Below are 16,915 nucleotides of genomic sequence, written 5' to 3' on the forward strand. Positions count from 1 at the left end.
GCCTGGGTGGCTCAGTCATTGAGTGTCTGCCTTCAGCTCAGGTCATGATCCCAGGGTCCTGGGATCGAGCCCCGCATCGGGCTCCCTGCTCGGCGGGGAACTTGCTTCTCCCTCTTCCACTTCCCCTGCTGTGTTCCCTCTCTCGCTATGTCTCTCTCTGTCAAATAAATAAATAAAATCTTTAAAAAAAAAAAAAAAAGAACTGTTAGGTGCTGAGCATACAGATAAAAATTAGATACAACTAACTCAACTAACATCAGAATGTGACAACTAACACTCTCAACAAGCTAAACACCAGAAAACTGAAATGTGAATACGCAGTTTTCATACACAAGAAATAGGAGGTCTCCCTATTTAGCTGTATCTTCTTTCTTGGCCCTCAGTAAATGTTTTGGCTGTTCCTATAAATGTGAATAAGGCGTATTCTTCCACCTACGCATTTTTCAAAAGAGATAAACATTAATGGTTTTGTTTTTCCAACTATAAAAGTAATACTCTTTCTCAAAAACTCTAATATGGTTAATATAAAGTAGAAATTAAAGGTCACCAATAATTTCACTCCCTTGAAATAAACAATAGTGTGAAGAGTCATATATAGTCATATACATGCAAAAATTACTACACATACAATTCTTATTTAAGAATAAGTTTAATAAACAATGAACTTAATTCCACATTAAGACATACGATTTTTCATTCTTTTAGTGACTGTATAGTATTCATTTAACCAGAAAACACCTGATAGATAACTGGGTTATGTCCAGAATTTAGTATTACAAACATTACAGAACGTTTGTACATGAAACTATTTTAGTTTCAGATTAATTTCTAAATGTGGAATTGCGGAGTCAAAGGGTACATGCTATACCCTTTTAATGTACATCACTAGATTGCTTTCCAAAAAGATTGTATATCAATGGACAACCCCACCAACAAAATACAAGACTGTGCACTTTAATCATGACATTTTCAATCCTAGGCATTTGGAGTCTTTTTAAATTGTGCCACCAATCCAAGAGGGCAAAAACCCAATTTCATTTACTCAACAAATATATGAGCCTATCTACTATCGCTAGGCACTGTGCTAGGAGCTAGGGATAAAATGGAGAATCACACACAGATAGTCCCTCACAGTCAACTGCATTCTACTGAATTTCCTGATAGTTAGATTGCACCTATTTTGTGTGTTACTTAGCCATTTATAGTTCTTCTTCTGTGAACTGCATATTCACACATTTTGGCTATTTTCAAAAAATTAAAATTAAAAAAATAACAACTGTTGGTAAGAATGTTGATAAATCAGAACCCTGTGCATTGCTGGTGGGAATGTAAAATGGTGCAGCTGTAGTGGAAAAGAGTTTGGGGGTTACTCAAAAAGTATACCACAGAATTTCATGTGATCCAGCAATTAGACTCCTTAAATCTATACCCAAAAGAACTGAAAGCAGGAACTCAGATATTTGTACACCCATGTTCACAGCAGCACTATCCACAACAATCACTAGGTAGAAGTAACTCTAGTGCCCATCAAAAGATGAATGGATAAACAAAATGTGGCATATACATACAATGGAACATTATTCAGCCTTTAAAAAGGACATTCTGACATGCTACAACATGGATGAACCTTGAGGATATTACACAAAGTGAAATGACCCAGTCAGAAAAAGACAAATACTATAGGATTCCACTTACATGAGGTTCAAAGAAAAGGCAAACTCAGAGAGAAAGTAAAATTGTGGTTGCCAGGAGCTGGGGATAAGGAGGAATGGGGAATTAGGTTTAATGGGCTTAGAGATTCTGTTTGGGATGATGAAAAAAATTCTGTAAATAGACAGTGTTGATGGTTGCACAACACTGTGAATGTACTTAATGCCATTGAGTTATATACTTAAAATGATTAAAATAATAAATATTGTGTTACATATCTTTTACAGTAAAAGTTACAGTAAGCACACAGTAAAGTTTTAATGTGCATTCCCAATGAGCCAGAAATTTATCTTCTGTAATCTTTTAATAAACACATGTATTAGTTTATAGCATTTTAAATTTAATTTTTTTTTAAGTAGGCTCCACGCTCACAACCCTGAGATTAAGACCTGAGCTGAGATCAGGAGTCGGACACTTAACCAACTAAGCCACCCAGGCACACTTTAAATTTTTTTATTTTAAAAAGTTTAAAAAGTAAAATGTGACCTTTAACTTGCTTCTTACAAGTGGTGTTCAGAACCTATTATGACGGTTTTTTTCAATTATTGTCTTAGAACTATACTGCTGATAAACAGAGCCATTCCACTACCAGATTATCAAATGATCTAAACTCCAAAAGTCTAAATGAGACTTCAGCTAAGATCACAATGAATCTGAAGAGGTTAATTCCTAAAAGGCGGGGAAACAAAGATTGTACACCTGGAGATCAAAGCCATTAGTAACAAAACATCAGGTCCCAAAACTATTTTGCAGAGAAAGACCTCTGCCCCAACATCAGTCATGAGACTTCCACAGCCTTTAGGTTTAAAATACTGTCATGAAACACATGGAAGTAAAGATAATTCTATACTACTTGTGCTTTCTTCATCGTATCTTTATATATTAACTGAATTTCTCATAATCATTTTTCATAACTCACTCTCAACTAGGCCCTCAAAGCTTCCCCAAATTTTACTATCTTTTGCAGATGGATGCTCTTTCCTATTCCTCACAAATATTTTCATGGAGTCCTAGGACTCTCTCTCCTAACTTGCATTCCACAAATGACCTTGTCTTACTGGACAAAGACTAAAAATAGAATATTAAAGATGAAAGAGAGGGGTGCCTAGGTGGCGCAGTTGGTTAAGTGTCAGACTCTTGATACAGGCTCAGGTCATGATCTCATGGGTTTGTATGGGTTTGTGGGATGGAGCCCAGGATCAGGTTCCGCACTGAGGATGGAGCCTGCTTGAGATTCTCTCTCTCCCTCTCCATCTGCCCCTCCCCACTTACCCCTCCCTCTCTCTCAAAAAAAAAAAAAAAGGTAAGAGAGAAATCTTCTTATCAATCAACTTTCCTCGAACTACCAGTATCTGCATCCCTTCTCTTCTTTCCTCTGGTTAAAAAACAGAACTTCTCTCTCTCCTGTGAAAGAACAAGTATGCCCATTTTGCTATCTTCTCCTAGATCTTTAACAATTACTGACTTCTCCCTAGCAACTTCAACTTCTCCCTCCCTCATGAATCCTTTCCAGTAGCATTCAAACATATTCTTCTTAAAAAAAAAAAAAAAGCATATTCTTCTTTAAAAAAATAAAACGACTTCCCCAACCCTGTATCTCTCCTCCAGATATCACTCTATCTCTTCTCTGTTCTCGTTCATGGCCAAGCTTCTCAAAAGGACTCTTGGGGATTCTCTACTTCCCTGCTCAGTGGGGAGTCTGCTTCTCACTCTGCCCCCTCCCCCATTCATGCTCTTTCTTTCTCAATTAAATAAATAAAATATTTTTTTTTAAATCCGATTTAATTCAAGTGGAAGTCAAATGTTCACCCTCTTGGCGGGCTGACGAGGTTACTGCAGCAAACACTGGAATTCCTCTGGATACCTCCAAAACTCACTCAACTTGGACCGCAACACAGCATCAAAGGCAGGAAGTAAACACCCAGGCTCGCTCCTTAATACACTCTTGGCTTCTGTAACCCCAGCCCTCCCAGTTATCCCATCACCTCTGTCTCCTCGCATTCTACCTACCAAACTTCTCAGAAACCGGTACTTCTCTGTGCTCAGCCATGGGTCTTACTCTGATTCAGTCTACATTCTTTCCCTTCAATCTCATGGCTTAAAATACTATCTATAGGGGCGCCTGGGTGGCTCAGTCGTTGAGCGTCTGCCTTCGGCTCAGGTCATGATCTCAGAGTCCTAGGATCGAGTTCCACATCAGGCTCCCTGCTCGACGGGAAGCCTGCTTCTCCCTCTCCCACCCCTCCTGCTTGTGTTCCCTCTCTCGCTGTGTCTCTCTCTGTCAAATAAATAAAATCTTAAAAAAAAAAATACTATCTATATTCCTACAATAAAAATACCCAAATACACACTATTATCACACTTTCTCTTTTGAGATAAAGAACCTGTTTGCTCATGTTCTTTGTATATATATTAATATATATGCAAAGTACACATATATTAAAGATTTTATTTACTTGAGAGAGAGAGAGAGAGAGAGAGAGAGAGAGAGAGAGAGCATGAGAGGGGGAGGGTCAGAGGGAGAAGCAGACTCCCCACTGAGCAGGAAGATGCGGGACTCGATCCCAGACTCCGGGATCGTGACCTGAGCTGAAGGGAGTTGCTTAAGCAACTGAGCCACCCAGGTGCCCTTTTTTTTTTTTTTTAAGACTTTACTTATTTGTCAGAGAGAGAGAGAGAGAGAGAGCATGCACAAGCAGGAGGAGCAGTAGGCAGAGGGAGAAGCAGGTCCCCCACCGAGAAAGGAGCCCTTTGTAGGAACTCGATCCCAGGACCCTGGGATCATGACCTGAGCAGAAGACAGATGCCTATTAACCAACTGAGCCACCCAGGCGTCCCCTCCCTAAATATATTTTGAATTTATCTGTTTACTACTTTCTCCACAGCCACTGTTCAAAACAAGTCATCACTTTAAAGCTTGAACAAATGCCTTCTAATTGGATTCTTGGTTCCCCTGTTCTCTAGCTAATTCGTATTTCATACAGCAGCCAAAGTGATCTTTTTAAAACACAAACCAGATCGGGTCACCCAACCCCTGCTTAAAAATTTTTAACAAGCTTTCCATTTATGTTAGGATAAACTTTAAGTCCTTGATACGGCCTACAAAGCAATGATCTGACTTCCTACTTGATGGGACTCCCACCTATCTCATCAGATTTATTTTATATCTTACGACCCTCCCTTCCCAGTTCCCACCAAGGGTCGGTCGGTATTTATTTATCTGAACTTGTAGTGCTCTTTTCAGCTTCAGGAAATTCATGTGGACAACTCCCTTTTCCTTCATAGTACTTTATCACAATTAACTATACACTTCTTTTGATGGTCATTAATATTTCCTCTCCCACTAGATGATGATCAGGGAATGTGTATTGTGTGCAGCAATGCATACCTAAAACATAACCTAGTGGACAATGACTTGAGTAAGTAAACTAATGAACTTCATGGCCTGGTTAGAAAGGAACAGTTATCTCACTTACTACAAAATAATACCTGAAGATCATGATAGTCTTTACCTGATACCACAAAATACCAGTATTTCAAAATTGGAATAACTAATACTCATAATTACACTAAAATCAGACACCATCTGCAACAAATTTTAATTCAGCAGACACTTAACATTTGCATTATTTTATTTTATTTTTTAAATTTTTTTATTTTTTTAAAGATTTTATTTATTTATTTGAGAGAGAGAATGAGATAGAGAGCATGAGGGGGGCAGGGTCAGAGGGAGAAGCAGACTCCCTGCCGAGCAGGGAGCCCGATGCGGGACTCGATCCCGGAACTCCAGGATCATGACCTGAGCTGAAGGCAGTCGCTTAACCAACTGAGCCACCCAGGCGCCCAACATTTGCATTATTTTAGATCAACCAGAATTGAAACACATTTCTTTACTCACCTGTCAAGCTATACAACCTGATTCTATAACTATAACTCAATTCACTTCCTCTCGAAGCTTTTGCTGATACAGCAAAACTTTATTTCCTCACCTTAGGGGCCAAACAGTACCACGATCAATGTATGTTACATTATCAAGCAGACATTCAACTGTGCAGTAACTAATTTGAAACAGTATTTTCCAAACTGATTACTGATAAACCTATTCTTTTTAAAACACTAGACAGTGGTCAGGGGCACCTCTCTGGCTCAGTTGGTAGAGACTGTGACTCTTAATCTCAGAGTTGTGGCTTTAAGACCCATGTTGGGTGTGGCGCCTACTTAAAATAAAATAAAATAAAAATATTAGACAACTTTAAACCTCAATTCAAGAAAAGAAATGTTTATTACATATACAAATATGCTCACACTTAAGGGTAAGCATATGACTATTCATATTACTTGTAAGCAGCTGCCTCCCTTTAGATAATGTTTCTCTCAATAATAATACTACAGGCTTCTTCTCCTAGTAGTCCTGCACGGTTTTACAAGCCATGTAGCTATTTTAGAATCAAAACCAAATCAAATATACTTCTTGTGCTTTTACTAATATTTGAGATACATGTAAATGAAATTTAACTAGTTTAAACTTGTCTCAAAAATTGTTACTACCAAAGCATATGGACAAATAAATTGAGAAGTCTATTTTCATCTTGGAAGATGAATAAATGGGCGGAGAGAATAGTTAAAATTGAGAGCTTACAGTTCCTTTTATAAAGAAGAAAACAACCTTTTGACTCAGCTTCTTACTTTAAAAGCACGCAAATATCTAAAACCCACAAAGGTCTCTTATTGGAAACTTCTGTAATGTATGCATTGATAATTACTTTTATATCTTCATAAAACAGAACTACTCAAGACATTCTTCTGCTTAAAAGTCATCAGCAACTCCAAGCTCTATGAAAAATCTAAGTCCAAAGTTCTCATCCCAGGATTAAAACTGCCCACAGTTCAATTCTCAGCCATTTCTATAACACCTTCAGGGTTTATCTGAGCCTGAAAATAACCTACACACGTTCAGATCCAGATCTTTACTCAAACTAGTCCTTCTAATTAGAATGTCCTTCCTTCTCCCCATTTCTAAATACATACATTTCAAAGTTTACCACATATCCCACTTCCTTCAAGAAGCCCTCCAAGGTTCCTCCGTCACTAAAATTACTTACTTCCCAAAGCATTTCTTTGTATCTCATTTGGCACTTAACACTTGCCTTACATTAGGATTATTTGTTGCTATTCTATCTGCCCTCCCTAGTCATCTCCTTATTATAAGCCTCTAAGAGAGTAAGAACTATAGGTATCTTTGAACTTACCCCTCTTTCCCCTCCAGTGCTTTACAGAGTGGCAGGCATACAACAGATACTCAAAACAAGTGATGAATTTTATAAAGATCACAACTGTAGCGTTACTGTCCCAAGAGTCAAAAAGTCAGTGGGAATACTCACTAAAAGTTGGGTTTCAGAAGATGATGTCACCCCTCGTTTTCTACCCACAGATAGTCTCCCATTTCCTAAGACTTTTGGTTATATCTGGTACCAAGAAGAGAGCAGGCCAGGGCGCCTGGGTGGCTCAGTTGGTTAAGCGACTGCCTTCGGCTCAGGTCACGATCCTGGAGTCCCGGGATCGAGTCCCACATCGGGCTCCCTGCTCAGCGGGGGGGTCTGCTTCCCCCTCTGCCCTCTTCCCTCTCGTGCTCTCTGTCTCTCATTCTCTCTCTCAAATAAATAAAATCTTTAAAAAAAAAAAAAAAAGAAGAGAGTAGGCCTTCCTTTTACCGCATTGAATATATTATCAATCCAATAAAAGCATTAATATTGATACTAAATGAATTCTGTTGCTTTTAAAGGAATTTTTCTACAAGAGTTTATCTAAAAGGAAAACAACATATGTTCAAGATAAAAAAACACATGTACAGAAATGATCAATTTCTATTTTTACTTAAACCCTGTACTTTCAAATGTTCACCAAATGTAAGTGCTAGACTGTAAAATCTCAGAATCATACTTGGCAAACTGAGGTGTAAAAACTGAATGTTTCAGTCTATAACATCCAGAAAGAAATTATCTGTTCAACAGAGCACCATGAGGCTGCTTAGATTTGTAGTACCTGAGGAAGCCAAAAGAAAATAATACAAGTCCAAACTGCAAAATAAAAGCAATTTTTTTACTTAAAAAGGCATATAGCACATTAAACAAAAGTTTAAAAACACTATACAGCAAAGGTTCCTTGGAGTTTACACTAAAAAGGAATTACCTCAATAATTTCATCATTATTTGCACATGTGAAAGACAGGTGGCAACAAAGTACCTGGATTTCCTGAAATATATTTAGTTCCTCAGAATACTATAAAAAATGTGGAAGGGGGGCACCTAGGTGGCTCAGTCGTTATTCGTCTCAGGTCACGATCCCAGGGTCCTGGGATAGAGCCCCGCATCAGGCTTCCTGTTCGGCAGGAAGCCTGCTTCTCCCTCTCCTACTCCCCCTGCTTGTGTTCTCTTTCTCGCTGTGTCTCTCTCTGTCAAGTAAATAAATAAAATCTTTAAAAAATAAAAATAAAAAAATAAATGTGGGAGGGAAAAAGCTAATGTACTGAATGAAAAAAGCCTATGCTCAAAGCTTATGAATTTAAATCAGCCCCAGTCCTAACTACCCTATGTTCTGTTAGAATTTTTTTTTTTAAGATTTTATTTATTTATTTGACAGAGAGAGACACAGCGAGAGAGGGAACACAAGTAGGGGGAGTGGGAGAGGGAGAAGCAGGCTTCCTGCTGAGCAGGGCGCCTGATGCGGGGCTCCATCCCAGGACCCCAGGAAAATGACCTGAGCTGAAGGGAGACGCTTAATGACTGAGCCACCCAGGCACCCCTATATATTCTGTTAATAAGGTTCTACTAAAATGTAAACAGGAATACTGCTTTAAGAAGGTTAAGGCCATTTAAGGCTATTGCTCTTTAATCATTGGAACAGAAATTCATAAATTGAGTTATTTATCATGGCACAAAGAATATTTACTTTGAAAGATCAAATTGTGAGTGAGATTAAAAAGTATATCTACTTTTTAACAAAGATTTATTTATTTAAGAGAGAGAGAGAGAGAGAGAGCGCGCGTGCACATTGGGGAGGGGCAGAAGGGAAGGAGACAGAGTTGCAAGCAGACTCCATGCTGAGCAGAGCCCAACGCAGGGCTCGGATCTCAGGACACTGAGATCATGACCTGAACTAAAACAAAGAGTCAGATGCTTAACCGACTGTGACACCCAGGCACCCCTCAAAATATTTTCTAATTCAGACTTGTAACATATTTAAACAGAATTCGGAAGGAATTCTGAAGGCTTTACAATTCCAATTTTAAAACCTATCTCTTCAGTATAGACCTATACTATATATAAAGTACATGTTAACATTCTAGTTCATTCAACAATTACTTAACCAATGTGTTTACTGTGCCAGACACTGGGCTAATGCCAAGGATATAAACAAAAAAAAATTAAAGTAACCCTCATCTCCAAGATTTGGTTGCAGCTAGTCTGACTAGAGAAAAATGGCCAGAGGGAAGGAGGAAGGTAAGGCAGGAAGAAGGGAAGAGAGGGAGGGAGGTTGGTTCTAAGCAGAGAGAACTAGTGCAACCACCAGAAGAGAGAGCACAGCACACACAGGGAAAAGAGGCAGATCAAGTGTAGTTGGAAAATAGGGCTGGGGGAGTACAAAATAAAAGGTAAGACTGGAGAGATATATGGGAGCAGACTAGACCTGTGGGGTTTGTTTCTCAGATCTAAACTATTCAAAGAAAACAAAATCTCCTAGATCTTGAATGTGGACTTTATTCTGTTAACAATAGTAAATATAAAATTAGGTATGAACTCTTTATGTTTATAGCTCTTATGCAACTATAAAACCGAAATTTTAAAAATTAAATACAAAACAAATTTAAAATAACATTAATGTAACAGATTATGTTATTTTATAGAAACTAGACCAATGATGTATTCCATCCTGGAACAGGCAGTCTCAGGTCTGGTTCTATATTATTAAACCACTTCTATAACATGACTTCAATAATTCTAATGAAGAAAATGCTTACAAATATGTTATACTAAATGGATTTAAACTGCAAATGTTTATTTCCTAGTTTAGGGAAATACAACCACATACTACCATACCAGCTAGCAGTCCTTAAATGTCAATTTTAAAGAAGCCTCACTTGTTAACTCCCGCAATCTTGTCCATTTGTGGTTTAGTACCTTACTGAAATCTACATAAATGTGTGTTTAATATAATCACTGCTGAGGTTTGGAACAAAACACTGATACTGCAAACAAACTGTTTCACACTGATTAATTATATAGAGGGGATCCAGCAGATACATTTCACAGTGAAAACATGAGGCTAAGTACAATGCCAGGGTTCTTTTGGGTTTGGCCTGCCTATATTAACAACCTACCATGACATGATCCAGTTTTATTTACCATCTCTCCTTGTCTGAGCCACTGCAAAATCATTAGTACAATGCATTATAACTTGGCACACACACAATCATAAACAAAATCTAAACATAGCAACAAACTCCTAAGGGAGTAGCTGGCTAAAAGGAGTGCTTCAGAAGTTAACATAAAACTCATTAATGTTGGCAGAATCTCTGTTAGAAGAATACTACAGAAAATCAAACACTACTAAGGAGTTTTAAGAAGATAAGTGATGAAATCAGACTTGTATTTTAGAGGGAAAAACTACTATGATACAGGGTGGAGTAGATCATTTTACTAGAAGTAAGGAAGCAAATGAGAAGGCTGTTGGAATAATCAATCCTGGTGAGAAATGAAAGCCTGGATTAAGGCAGTAATACTAGAAATGTAGATATTGTAGAGAAAGGGTTTAGATTCAAAGATGTTAAGGAAGTAGAATCTTGGAACCAGCCAGATGTGACAAGTAAAACAGAGGAATCAAGGACAAGTTGCAGGTTTCTGGAAAAAGCAATGATAGTGCTACCTTCCCGAAGGCAGGAAAAGTGGAAGACTTGGGGGTTAGAGGATTAATTTGTAGAGTTAATTTGTACATGATGAACACTTATAGAAACTACCTGATCAGCTTCTAGCCTTACCTCTCCCCCAGCTTTTCTGGAAATTCTTGCCCCTGTTTACGCTACCTTCAGGTTACAGTTGAAGGGTTCAATGAAGTCTGAATCCCTAACTAAAGCTAAGCCAATGCCCAGACCACACCTGCTTTATACGTACATATATACATATTTTTAAAAAGATTTATTTATTTATTTGAGAGAGAGAGTGCATGGGGCGGGGGAAAGGGGCATAGGGAGAGGGAGAGAGAGAATCCCAAGCAGACATCCCACTGAGCGTGGAGCCTGATGTGGCCTGATCCCACAACCCTGAGATCACGACCTGAGCCAAAATCAAGAGTTAGATGTTTAACATACTGAGCCACCCAGGCGCCCCTATATATATATATTTAATTTATTTATATCTATTCATACACACACACACACACACACACACATTCTACAATCAAAAAACCCTAACTACCACCACAGTAAATAGGGACTGTGTAACTAACTGTTCAATCCTAAAACAGTCCTCAAACCCAAGCACCCACCACAGATCTGCTAAGACAGGAGTTGACAAACGTTTTTAAAGCCACATTGTAAATATTTTAGGCTTTGTAGGCCCTACAGTCACCACACTCTGTCATGGTGGCAGCAAAAGGAGCTACAAACAATACAGAAACAAATGGGTATGTTATCTGTGTTCTACTAAAACTTTATTTATGGACACTGAAATTTGACTTTCCTACAATTTTCACAGGCCACAAAATATTATGATTTTTTCTCACCATTTAAAAATGTAAAAACCACTTTCAGTTCACAGGCCATACAAAAGGGAGCACTGGGCCTATTAACCATAGTTTACTGATCCTTGTGCTAAGGATACATAACACAACACATAACTGCCTTCCCATAAAACTTCCAGATATCCTCAGTGTTAACCTTAAGACAATAGACAAGGAAAATAATCCTAGCTGACAGAACTGAAAATCTTCATTTGGCTTACCAAAGAACTCACTCCATTTGCAAGGAAGTAGGTCAACAAATGAAGGCCCATGTAACTGGCTGGTTTTAACATTTACCTTACACTGTACCTGCCCAGCAAGATATGGTACTAGTTTTGGAACAATGATGCCTTCCTCTCCCCTCCCATCCCCTCCTTAAGAGTTTTAGTTTTGTTGTTTTTTTCTTCCACAACTGTGTATCAGTTATGTCAGGGATGATTAAATTTAGTATTTAGCCCATAATTTTCAGACATTGACGAAGCATATCTAGACCCAATTAACGAAGGATATCACCTTTCGAATCTGGACTCAGAGAACAATGACCTCTGGACGTGTTAGCGAGATAGAATTTGGGTTGTCTCCATTGAAGAGTTGAGGGTATTTGCTGGTATATACAGATAGTTAAGAGTATGGTTAAAAAATACTAAATATATAAATATAAGAAAAAGTAGGGCTGTGTGTGTATTAAATAGCCATGGAATGAATGAGGGGGACAACTATGTTTTAGAGTGCCTTTTATTCCACTTCTCTGGAATGCTGCAGTTAGAGCATGTTATTACAGTGTAGCCCCCTGTGGTCCAGAGGTGGACATATAACCTAATGAGTCCTTTTCCTGGAACTGGGATTGAGAGTCAAGACAGTCTCTGATAGTAACAGATGTAAAATTTACAACTCAAAAGACATTAATAAGTGTTAAAGTTGGTCTGTAACAAGGGAGAACTAACTGAACACACAAAGAGCATCTATTGAGCAATAAAGACATTCCTTTTTTTTTTTTTTAAAGATTTTATTTATTTGACAGAGAGACACAGCGAGAGAGGGAACACAAGGAGGGGGAGTGGGAGAGGGAGAAGCAGGCTTCCTGCAGAGCAGAGAGCCCAATGAGGGGCTTGATCCCAGGACCCTGGGATCATGACCTGAGCCGAAGGCAGATGCTTAACAACTGAGCCACCCAGGCGTCCCTAAAGAGATATTCCTAACCACATCTGCAGCCCCTGGATCCACCTGTTCCTGAGTTCTAGCTATCCTCCTATGGGTTGATTGCCTTTCTTAGAATTCACTGGATACCTGATATGTTCTCAACAAATTCTTTTTTGCTTAAGTTATGTATGTCACTCTCCTAACTAAAACAACGCCCCTACAAGCAATCTAAAGGGAGGTATTCAGTTGAATGAAAGAGTTCTGGTTCCCACAAAACACTTAAAGATGGTAGCTGAAGCAATATAAATGGATGAGATCACCCACACGAGTGAAATCAAGAATGCCAAGGCTAAAATCCAGAACTATCGATATCAAGGGATTAGCAGAATTAACAGTCTGCAAAAAAGTAACTGGTAGGCAGAAAGGCAGAAAAGGGAGTCATAAAAGTCAAGGAAGAAAACAGTATCAAGGAGAAAACGGTTAACAAAAGCAAGCAGAGGGTGCCTGGGTGGCTCAGTCAGTTAAGCTTCTGCCTTCAGCTCAGGTCATAATTCTGGGATTCTGGGATCTGGCCCCATGTTGGGTTCCCAGCTCAGTGGGGAGTCTCCTTCTCTCTCTGCCCCTCCCCCTGATCATGCTCTCTCCTCTCTCTCTCAAATAAATAAATAAAATCTTTAAAACAAAAGCTAGCAGAGAAGAGGTAAAGGAGTAAGCAATGACTACGCAATTTGGAAATACAGAAGTCACAGGTGGCCTTGGTAATAGCAACTTCACTGGTAAGATAAGAAGCCAGGCTGAAGGTTTAAGAGTGTAGAGGAAGTACACAACACTACCCATGAAGTAATCTTGCCATTTAAAAAAAAAATTCAAGGGGCACATGGGTGGCTCAGTCGTTAAGCATCTGCCTTCGGCTCAGGTCATGATCCCAGGGTCATGGGATCGAGCCCCGCCTCGGGTTCTCTGCTTTGCGGGAAGCCTGCTTCTCCCTCTCCCACTGCCCCTGCTTGTGTTCCCTCTCTCGCTGTGTCTCTCTCTGTCAAATAAATAAGTAAAATCTTAAAAAAAAAAAAAAAATCAAGCCTCAGGGTGCCTGGCTGGTTCAGTTAGTAGAGCATGTGACTCTTGATTTCAAGGTCCTGAAGTCAAGCTCAATGTTGGGCACAGAGTTTACTTAAAAATAAAAATTCAAGCCTCAATCAGATTAAGCTTCTAGATGTAACTACTAATATACAGGAAAAAAAGGGACTGAGGAACATATTACATGAAACCACAGGGATGTAATCAGCACAATCTGGATGGTGAGAATTCTCATAGGGCAAAGGCATGGCTTCTTTAACAAATGTATAGAAACACGAATAAGAACAAAAAGATACAATCTCATTTGGCTCCTAATTCAAACAAACTGTTAAAACAAAAACTGTAATCAGGGAAATTTGCACACTGACTAGATACATGATGATACTAAGGAATTAGTATTAATTTCCTCAGTGAAAGGTTGGATTATTATTTTAATCCTTATTCTTTAAGAAATACATATTGAAACAGTATTAAACAGTCTTTATTTTACTAAGATGTCTTCCCTGATACACTGTGCTGGATGTCACCCAACAGGCTATGGTCCCATAGTTAACAAAACAAATAAGAGAGATAACAGAGTGATGCAGGGATTCAAAGGTGCTAGGTGCCAAAGGAGTAGGGAAGGGAGTCAAGCAAAACTTTAGGAAGGCAACAGTATTTGCACCGGGCCTTAAAAGACAGTGAAATTTTAACAGGTAGAGAACAAGAAAGGAAAAGTGATATTCCAGATGGAAGAAATGGAAGCAACTGCAAAGAGGTGGGAAGGCCTGTCAATGCAGAGCACTGGCTTATACTCACCTCAACATAAAACTGGTGTTACCATAATGAGCAGAAAAGCGAAGTCAAAGTGAAAAATCATAACCCACTAGGCATCTCTAACAACAAAATCATGACAGCCATTTAGCCCTTAAGCTCCAGGGAACACAGTCCCAGGATAGGTCATGACAGTAACTGGTAGCAAAACCATACTGGCTTTCTAGGGCAATCTATCCATGTCAATCCCTGATTTCCCCTACCACACACACATAACTTTGGAAACACAATGCACAAGGTTCTTTTACCCATCCTAGGAAATAATCGAAAAAAATCAGTTTAAAATAGTACCCAATAATAAGCTTTGTCTACCCACCTAAAAGCCACCACCATGGTTTATTTGGCACTCCAACCGAGGTAAAGTTACATGAAATGCCTTCCCTCAGAACATGCCTCAGATTACAAATTTTTAAATAAAGTATAGCTGATGAAGCAAGTAGATATTTTTTAGTTGTATCTACCAATTCTTTTTTTTTTTTTTTTTTAATTCTACTGTAGTTAACACACAATGCTGTATTAGTTTCAGGTATACAATATGGTGATCCAACAGTTCCATACATCACTCAGGTGCTCATCAAGACAAGTGCACTCCTCTTGCACAGTGCACTATATGTTAACTATACTGGAATTAAAATAAAAATGTTTTAAAAAGGCAAGCGCATTCCTAATCCCCTTCACCTATTTCACCCATTCCTGCCACTCACCTCCCCTCTGGTAACCATCTGCTTATTCTCTAGAGTTAAGAGTCTGTTTTTTGGGTTGTCTTTTTTTTCTTTCCTTTGTTCATTTGTTTTGCTTCTTAATTTCCACGTAAGTGAAATCAGATGGTATTTTCTTTCTCTGACTTATTTCACTTAGCATTATCCCCTCTAGCTCCATCCATGTTCTCGCAAATAGCAAATGGCAACATTTTATTCCTTTTTATGGCCGACTAATATTCCATTGTGTATGTGTGCGTCTACATACATATGAATGGATATAAATACATATGCATATATATATACACACACATACATATATATGTATATCAATGGATATGTGGGCTGCTTCCATAGTTTGGCTATTGCAAATAATCTGCAATAAACATAGGGGTATATATATCCCTCTGAATTAGTGTTTTCAAATTCTTTGGGTAAATACCCAGTAGTGCGATCTCTGGATTGTAGGATAGTTCTATCTTTAATTTTTTGAGGAAATACTGTCTTCCACAGTGTCCACACCAGTTTGCATTCCCACCAACAGCGCACAAGGGTTCCTCCTTCTCTACATCCTCACCAACACTTGTTTCTTGAGTTTTGAATTTTAGCCATTTGAAGAAGGTAGAGTTTAATATTTTTTCCTTCAAAAACAGAATTAATAAGTAGTCCCAACGTTAAAATGCTTCAGGAATATTTTGGAAATGAATTCAGTGGTTCTAATATTTTCTGTATGCCAATACCATTAAAATTCTTAGGATATGATGCTAGTGAAAATGAACATCAAGACAAACAGGAATGCAGATGACCAGCCAAAACTCAGTAACTGTCATGTTTATTACATCCTCTTCCATGTACTAGAGTATCACTTCAAACAATCTAGATGAGTATAAAAACTTACTTCAAGTAGGGGTGCTTTTCTTAAAGCAAAGGAAAAAGCAGCAGAGTGAGGTTAGCTTTAAGCAGTCTTTAATCACTGACTACACCTTATTTCACAATAACTAAGACTGGCACACACCCTCCCAGAAATCAAACATAATCATTCCAACTTATCAGAGGAAATGAAAAAGGAAATGAGTAAAATATAATGAGGATTGGGAGTTCAAAAGCTGGGAAACCTGTACCTTATATAGGAAAGTTAAAAAAAATTTTTTTGAGTATAGTTGACACAAGGAAAGTTTTAATAGTAAGCTACCGGAGAATAGAGATAAAATAAAAAAATAAAACCTAAGTCATCAACTTTTATAGTACACACTGCACTTCTGGATCATTGTTCAGGTATGTCTTCAATACTTATAAGAACACCTCTCAGACTTTATGAAAAATACTATGAAGAGAAGGCCTCGTACATTTTGGACTCCATTCTAAACCAGTAGATGGCCACAAAAGAAGAAATACCTGTTTTCTTTGTTCCTCTCAGGTACACATAAAGCCATGACATTTACCTTAACTCTTCAAAACAGGTAAAATAAACAACTTTTAGAAGGCTTCATCTTCTGTCATCTTCTGCAGCTGACAGTCACTTTTTCCCCTTCAAATACTGATCACTTGCTCATAGTTTTCTTTAGATTACCATTTTGTGAAATTTAGGTTGGATATCATATTCAAATTCAACCTAATAGTTGTGTAAAATACTGGGGAGGATATGGAGAGATATATAGTTTGTGTTCTAAACACACTACAAGAGACCTATAAGAAAATTACAA

The 16,915-nt window shown here is 38.3% G+C and overlaps 1 protein-coding gene across 2 annotated transcripts in view; it reads right to left on the reverse strand.

Moving 5' to 3' along the window:
- Nucleotides 1–16,915, reverse strand: part of AFF4 (AF4/FMR2 family member 4) — a 90,914-nt gene that overhangs the window by 71,845 nt on the left and 2,154 nt on the right. The window lies entirely within an intron of this gene.

The sequence above is a fragment of the Mirounga leonina genome, unplaced genomic scaffold (assembly GCF_011800145.1).
Source record: "Mirounga leonina isolate KUSES-001 unplaced genomic scaffold, KU_Mleo_1.0 Mir_168, whole genome shotgun sequence".
Taxonomy (NCBI): Eukaryota; Metazoa; Chordata; class Mammalia; order Carnivora; family Phocidae; genus Mirounga; species Mirounga leonina.